This window comes from Heterocephalus glaber, unplaced genomic scaffold (assembly GCF_053883595.1).
Source record: "Heterocephalus glaber isolate CG9 unplaced genomic scaffold, H.glaber_assembly_v1.0 deba00001452, whole genome shotgun sequence".
Classification (NCBI taxonomy): Eukaryota; Metazoa; Chordata; class Mammalia; order Rodentia; family Bathyergidae; genus Heterocephalus; species Heterocephalus glaber.
The window spans coordinates 23397321-23403652 of NW_028258302.1; positions in this window are offsets into that span (position 1 = coordinate 23397321).

The window sequence follows — 6332 nt, forward strand, 5'->3', positions numbered from 1 at the left end:
TAGAGGGAATCTTTTGAAGTCTTGCTATGTCACCCAGACTGGCCTCAAGCTCGTGATCTTCCTGTCTCAGTCTTCTGAGTGCTGGGACTATAGGCATGCGCCACCACACCCACTGGTTAGAGCTGCCAATGTGTCCTTGCAATGAACTCATGGTGGCATGGGGCTAGGGTTGGTGTGCTTGGCTTCTCTACTCATCTGTGGCTTCCACAAAGGCTGGTTCCACATCGATCCCTGGCATCTGAACCCCAGACTCCATCACTGAGCTGGACGCCGGTGCGGGACTTCTTGCCCAGAGAGGTCTGACATTTAGATGGCTGCTGGTAGGAGGATGAACAAGACACTAATCCCACAGGGGATGGAAAATGAACAAGAGAGTGTTTGTGGGGCCCTTATACTCTCACAGGTACTGGTCTAGTCCTCCAATAACCCAGAGTGAAAACACCTTTCCCATTCTGCAGATGGCTACACAGAGCCTCAGCCCTGGGAAATCTGCCACTGAAACTGTTGCTTCAAGGGGCTGAGGACACTGATGGTACCATGACCTCTTACCAGGTCAGTGTGTGGCACTGTGTCTCCTTTCCTTCTGGTAATGAGAATCAGAGGGTGGGCTCTGGTTCCCTTCTTACATGGGCTTCTGGGAAGCTCAGACCATAATTCTGCACTTAACCATGGAACTCATGGTCTTGTATATGTCTATTCTCATGGTCTTTATTTCCCAGACTTTTCCATGTTGTTTGGTGTCTTTATTTTTTTCTATTAATCAGCAAATTGCTGAACATACCCTTTATGAGTTGTCTCCATTCCCTTGAGGAATGTGTCAAGGGAGTGAAAAATTCAGTAAACAGAAAATCCATCCACATAATGACCGAGCTGCCGGGTGCCCGCGCAGCCGTGTTACTCACAGGAGCACTCATTTCTGGACAACACCCTGCCCAGCCTGCTCAGGCCCCTACCTGCCGGAGTCTGGGAACTGCCTGGGGATGCTATAATTTCCATGATCAAGGTGTTTCAGATTAACATAATTAATACTGAGATGCAACTTCTCAGGATGCTGGGACTCCTTTAAAGACCCAAGGAAGGTTCAAAAAAGAACAGATGGACAAATGGAGCTTTCACGTTGGGCTGAAGCAACTTCAAACACAGCACTCAGAGGGCCGGAGGGTGGGTGGGTCTGTTGGAGCTTCTCACCACCCAGGGGCTCAGGACCACACCAGCCACGCTCAACTGGGCCACCTGAGGGACTTGGGTCGCCTCTCCTGACCCCTGCCAGGGACCATGTCGATGAGATGGAAGACCCCAGACCTGGCGCCCAGAACTGGAGGGAAGCTCTTAGGGAAGCAGAGAGCCTAGCCTCCCCTGCCCTGGCCTCTGAGAACTTGTCTTCCAGCTCTAGGGCAGGGGCCGCTGGCCTGTGGTGGTGGACAACTGGGGACACTGAGATCTGTTTGTTCACCTAGGCTCTGCTGTGGCCAGACTTCTTATGTGTCCAGCTGTGATTTTAAGTGGATGAGAGACTCCGTGGGTGGCTGTGCACAAAATGGAGCCAAACACTAAGAGCCTGTCTTCTTAGCTTTCTTAGGCAAGTTGCTTCACGTTATCTCCTCCCTGTCACATAGCAGCAGCTCACCATGTCCTGGGCACTGTGCCAGGCGTCTGGCTGATGATCTTCCACCACTCACAGCAACCCCCCAGGATAGGTGCTATTACCGTCTTCATCTTACCAATGAGGGTAGTACAGTTCAGAGAGGGCAAGTACCTGATCCAAGGTCACACAGCTGGCAAACAGCAACACCAGGAAGCATGTCATGGTACTTTTGATCTGTGCCATGGCTGTTAGCACTTATTGCCTGGGACATGTGTTCAATAAACATCTAACAAATAGACAAGAGTGTCCTGGAGACTTGGCTCCTGGCTCCAGTTCCCTTCTGCAAAGCTGTCTCTCATTAGCAGCAGGCAGGTACAGGTTGGCAAATAAAATGCACCCTGCCTCTGTGTTGGCACATAAGTTGCTTCACTGCCTACAAACAGGGAAGCAGGAAAAGCAGAAAGAGATACTTCCGCAAACAGCTTCATCTGTCATCCACCCTTTAATGAGGCCCCTCCTTTCTGCTTACACTGAAGAAACCCTGGACTTCTTCATCTCTCTCCACAATCCCTCACTACAGCTGTGGATGAGCATGTGAGGCCTGGAGCCACAGCATGACTGGCAGGGAGAGGAGTACCAGGCAGAGAGAGAGGGACTGCAGGGGCTGAGCACAGCTCTGGATCCCTAGGGACAGGGATGTGAAGTGAGTGGCCTCAAGGTCACAGTGACCCTGCTGTGATCACACTGCACGCACATTCTGCATCTTGCCTTTTTTTTTTGTACCAGGGATCAAACTCGGGACCTTGCGCTTGCAAGGCAGGCAGCGGAACAACTAAGCTAAATTCTAGGCCCATGCATCTTGTCTTTTTTAAAAAAAATTTATTTTTATTAGTACATCAGCACATAATGATTACATTCATTGTGGGCAATTGGTGCATGTACATAACAAATTTGAATTCTGTTTCTGTCCCTTCCCTGCCCCTCCCCCGCCATTTCTTTTTACATTTGCTTCCCATTTGCAAAAGATCTATCTCCTTGTTTCCTATTATCTATCTTTAATTTTGCTCAATAATTTATTTATACTTTGAGTTTCTCATATAAGAGAAACCATGCAATATTTAAGCTTGTGTGTCTGATTTATTGCACTTAACATTATGGTTCCAAGGAACATCCATTTCCTACAAATGGCTCAAATTTAGCCTTCTTTTTTTTGGTACTGGGGATTGAACTTGGGTCCTTGCGCTTGTGGGGCAGGCAGCGGAACCGCTGAGCTAAATCCCCGGCCCTATATTTTTAGTTTTGTGAAGACTCTCCGTACTGATTTCCATAATGGTTGTACCAGTTTATATTTCCACCAACAATGTAGAATGGTTCCTTTTTCCTTGAAGCCTCACCAGCATTGTCTTATCTTTGTCACTTAGTAATATCTCGTGGAAATCTCTCCTGTCAGTGGGGTATTTTCCTATTCATCCTTTTTTTAAAACAGGGAGGGTCCCGCCATGTAGTCCAGGCTGGCCTAGAACTTGCAGCAATCCTCCTGCCTTGGCCTCCCAAGTGCTGAGATTAAAGGTGTGTGCCACCATGCCTGGCTGTATTTGTCCTTTTAAAATGATTCAAGAATTTTTGAGGATTTCTTTTTTTTTTTAGTACCAGTGATCAAACTCAGGACCTTTCGCTTGCGAGGCAGGCGTCGGAACCACTGGGGTAAATCCAGCTCAGTGGTTCCACCACCTGCCTAGAAAGCATAAGGTTCCGAGTTCGATCCCCATACCAAAAATAAGTAAATAAATAAAATGATGCTATCATGGTCCCAGGTGTGGAACGTACCATAGCATCCTCACCCAGATCCCTTGATCAACAGCTACTCTTTCCATATTTTTTGCAATAGTTCAGAAAGAGGTGAAGTTTGGTTTTGGTTTGGTTTTGATTTTGGCACTAGAGGTTGAACCCAGGGGCTCTCTACCACTGACCTACATCCCCAGCCCTTTTTATGTTTTGTTTTAAGACAGGATCTTGTTAAGTTACCCAGGATGGACTCAAACTTACAATCCCTTTGCCTCAGTCTCCCTCAGTACTAGGGTCCAGATGTGCACCACCATGTCTGGCTAAGAGTTGGGATTTTAAAACAAGACATGCATCAGACCCCCCAGGGAACCTGTGCAATGTACAGATATCCTTGGGCCCAGGGATTCAGCCAGGGGAGCCTGGCTGGAGGGGCCCCAGGATCTGTAGTTACAAATGCTCTCTGGGGAACTCTCATGCGCCATGTTTAAGAACCACTGGCCCAGTAGAATGATTTGAATGGAACTGTCTGGTTGCTGGAGGTGCTACCAAAGCCCAAGTGACTACCAGATAAAGGAGACTCTGGTTTCTGAAATTGCTGACTCTAGGTGAAAGGTTGTGGGGAGGGGCAGATGCTTAGGAGGACATTAGGGGTCACTAAGTAGGTCACTGCTGTTCTCCCCTGGCTACACATTAAAGGCACCAGGCTGCATGGTACAGCGTCCAGGCAGAATCTCAGGGGCTGGGGACGGGGTGGCTCTGCTAGGTTTAAAAGATGTCGAGGTGATCCTAACCTGCAGATGGGCTGAGGACCACTGTTGTGGCTAGTTAAGCACTCAGGTAAAAAGGTCACCTAGCTCTGTGACCTGGACAATTCTTTCATTTCACCATGCCTCAGTTTCCCCATTGGTAAAGCGAGGGTCATCCTGACAACATGTGAAAGAGTAAAGTGCTCAGCACACACCTGGCACACCATTTGTGCTCAGCATCATTACGCTGCAGGGGACCTGGGGTGACCCTGACTTTGTAGGAAATGACAGTTCCCATGGTCTCTGTCCAGTCGTCCTCCCCTAGATCCCCAGCCTCCACCCTCTCTCCCCCTGCCAGGGGCTGCTGGGAACCTCAGGGTTGGTCAACTTCCTGCCAACGCCCTGCAGTTACTTATGCCAAATAGAGCATGAGTCCGACCATGCAGAGATATCAATCCCCTTTATGAGGACAGCCCTGGCTCCTGTCCCCATGTAGCTGAGACCAGCAGGTTGAGATCCAGGAGTGGCTGGGAAACAACCCCCTCCCTAGACACCAGGCCTGACCTCTGGCTCTCGAGGGGTATCCATCCCTCCTAGAATGCAGGACACAGGGATGTATCAACACAGTGGTTCCTAGGATACCTGGAGGGTATCTTGTGGCAGACATCCTTTTGGGGGGGCAATACTGGGGATTGAACCCAGAAACCATGCACTGAGCTACATCCCCAGCCTTTTTTATTTATTTATTATTTTAAATTTTGAGAGAGGCTCTCACTAAGTTGCCCAAGCTGGGCTTGGACTTTGCTATTCTCCTGCCTCAGCCTCCCAGAGTGCTGGGATTATAAGTGTGTGCCACCACACTCAGCTAGCAGTCACCATTTATTGACCACTTACTATATGCACATGCCACCAACATTCCTGAGTTACCCTACTTCATCCCAGGTAAGCTCTAGGCAGCAGGAATACTGTGCTCATCTTGCAGAGGAGGAAGCCGAGGCTCACAGGGGCTCAGGGCACAGCTGGGAAGAATGGGACCAGCATCTGACAGTCCAACTTCAAAGGGGTCCAGGCCACAGGTGGAAAGGGGAGGGTCTCTTCGGTAGCTGCCCCTTTCCCCAGGTCAAGGCTGCCCACTGTGTGGGAAGAGACTTGTTGGGCTGGGGTGGGGAGGAAGTTTCCCTGTGTAACCTCAGGCCTCACCCTGGTCTCCCTGGGGTTTCCAGGCTAAAAATCAGGCCCCAGGAGGGACAAGGCAGTGTTGTGTGAGCAGCTGTCCGGGAAGGCAGTGGCGGTGGAGGTGGCCTTTGTGTCCATGGAGCCCAGGCCTCAGCCCAGCCTCGCCGAGGGAGCAGGCCCATTGCAGTTTTCTTCTTGCTGACTTTGGGAAACTCTTGGGGGTGCTGCTCTGGATATGGATTTCAAAGGAGCCACATATGGTCCACCTCACAGAGGCCAGAGGGCCTGATGGCTGTGGAAGGTGGCATGAAGGTCTCCCGGAGATGTCCACATCCCAACCCCAAGAAGCTGTGAGCAGGTTACCTTCCTGGCAGTGAGGGCTAAGGCTGCAGGTGGGATGCAGCAGCTCACAGGATGACCTACAGAAGAAGAGCAGCCTGGCTCATCGCGGTGGCTCAGTGTGATCATCAGGGCCCTTCCGAGTGGAGAAGGGAGGGAGAAGAGCCAGAGCCAGAGGAGTGGAGGACCCTGGCTTTGCAGATGGAGGGGAAGCTGGTGTGTTCTCCAGGTCAGAGAGATGAGCAGGGACTAGACGGGATGCAAGCAGAAGAGTTCCCTGGTGCTCTGCAGTGGGCGTCAGCGGCTGGACAGGAACTTTTAGGGTCCAGTACCTGTCCTTGCTGGGGAAGACCCTGCCACCCAATGACTGCTGACCTCCCCTCAGGTGGTTTCTTTGCTTCTGATAAGGCCCTCCAGAGAGAACTGGTTTAAGCCAGCCAAAGCCACCCAGCCCCTCATCTACATGCCCTAGAGTAAGCTTTGCTCATTATAACCTCATTATAATAATGAGTTCTCTGCTCCAAGGTGGTCCCCTCTGTCTTGTTTAAACCTTGGAAAGTGAAGCTGCAGGATCTCGGTCTGCGCATGCGCAGGAAAGCGTATCCCCCCCCCCCCGCCCCCGCAGAAGCCTGCAAAGTCCCACCCAGAAGAATCCCCTCGTTTATGAAATCCCGGAACCTAGATCTGTCCCCCAAGCTTGC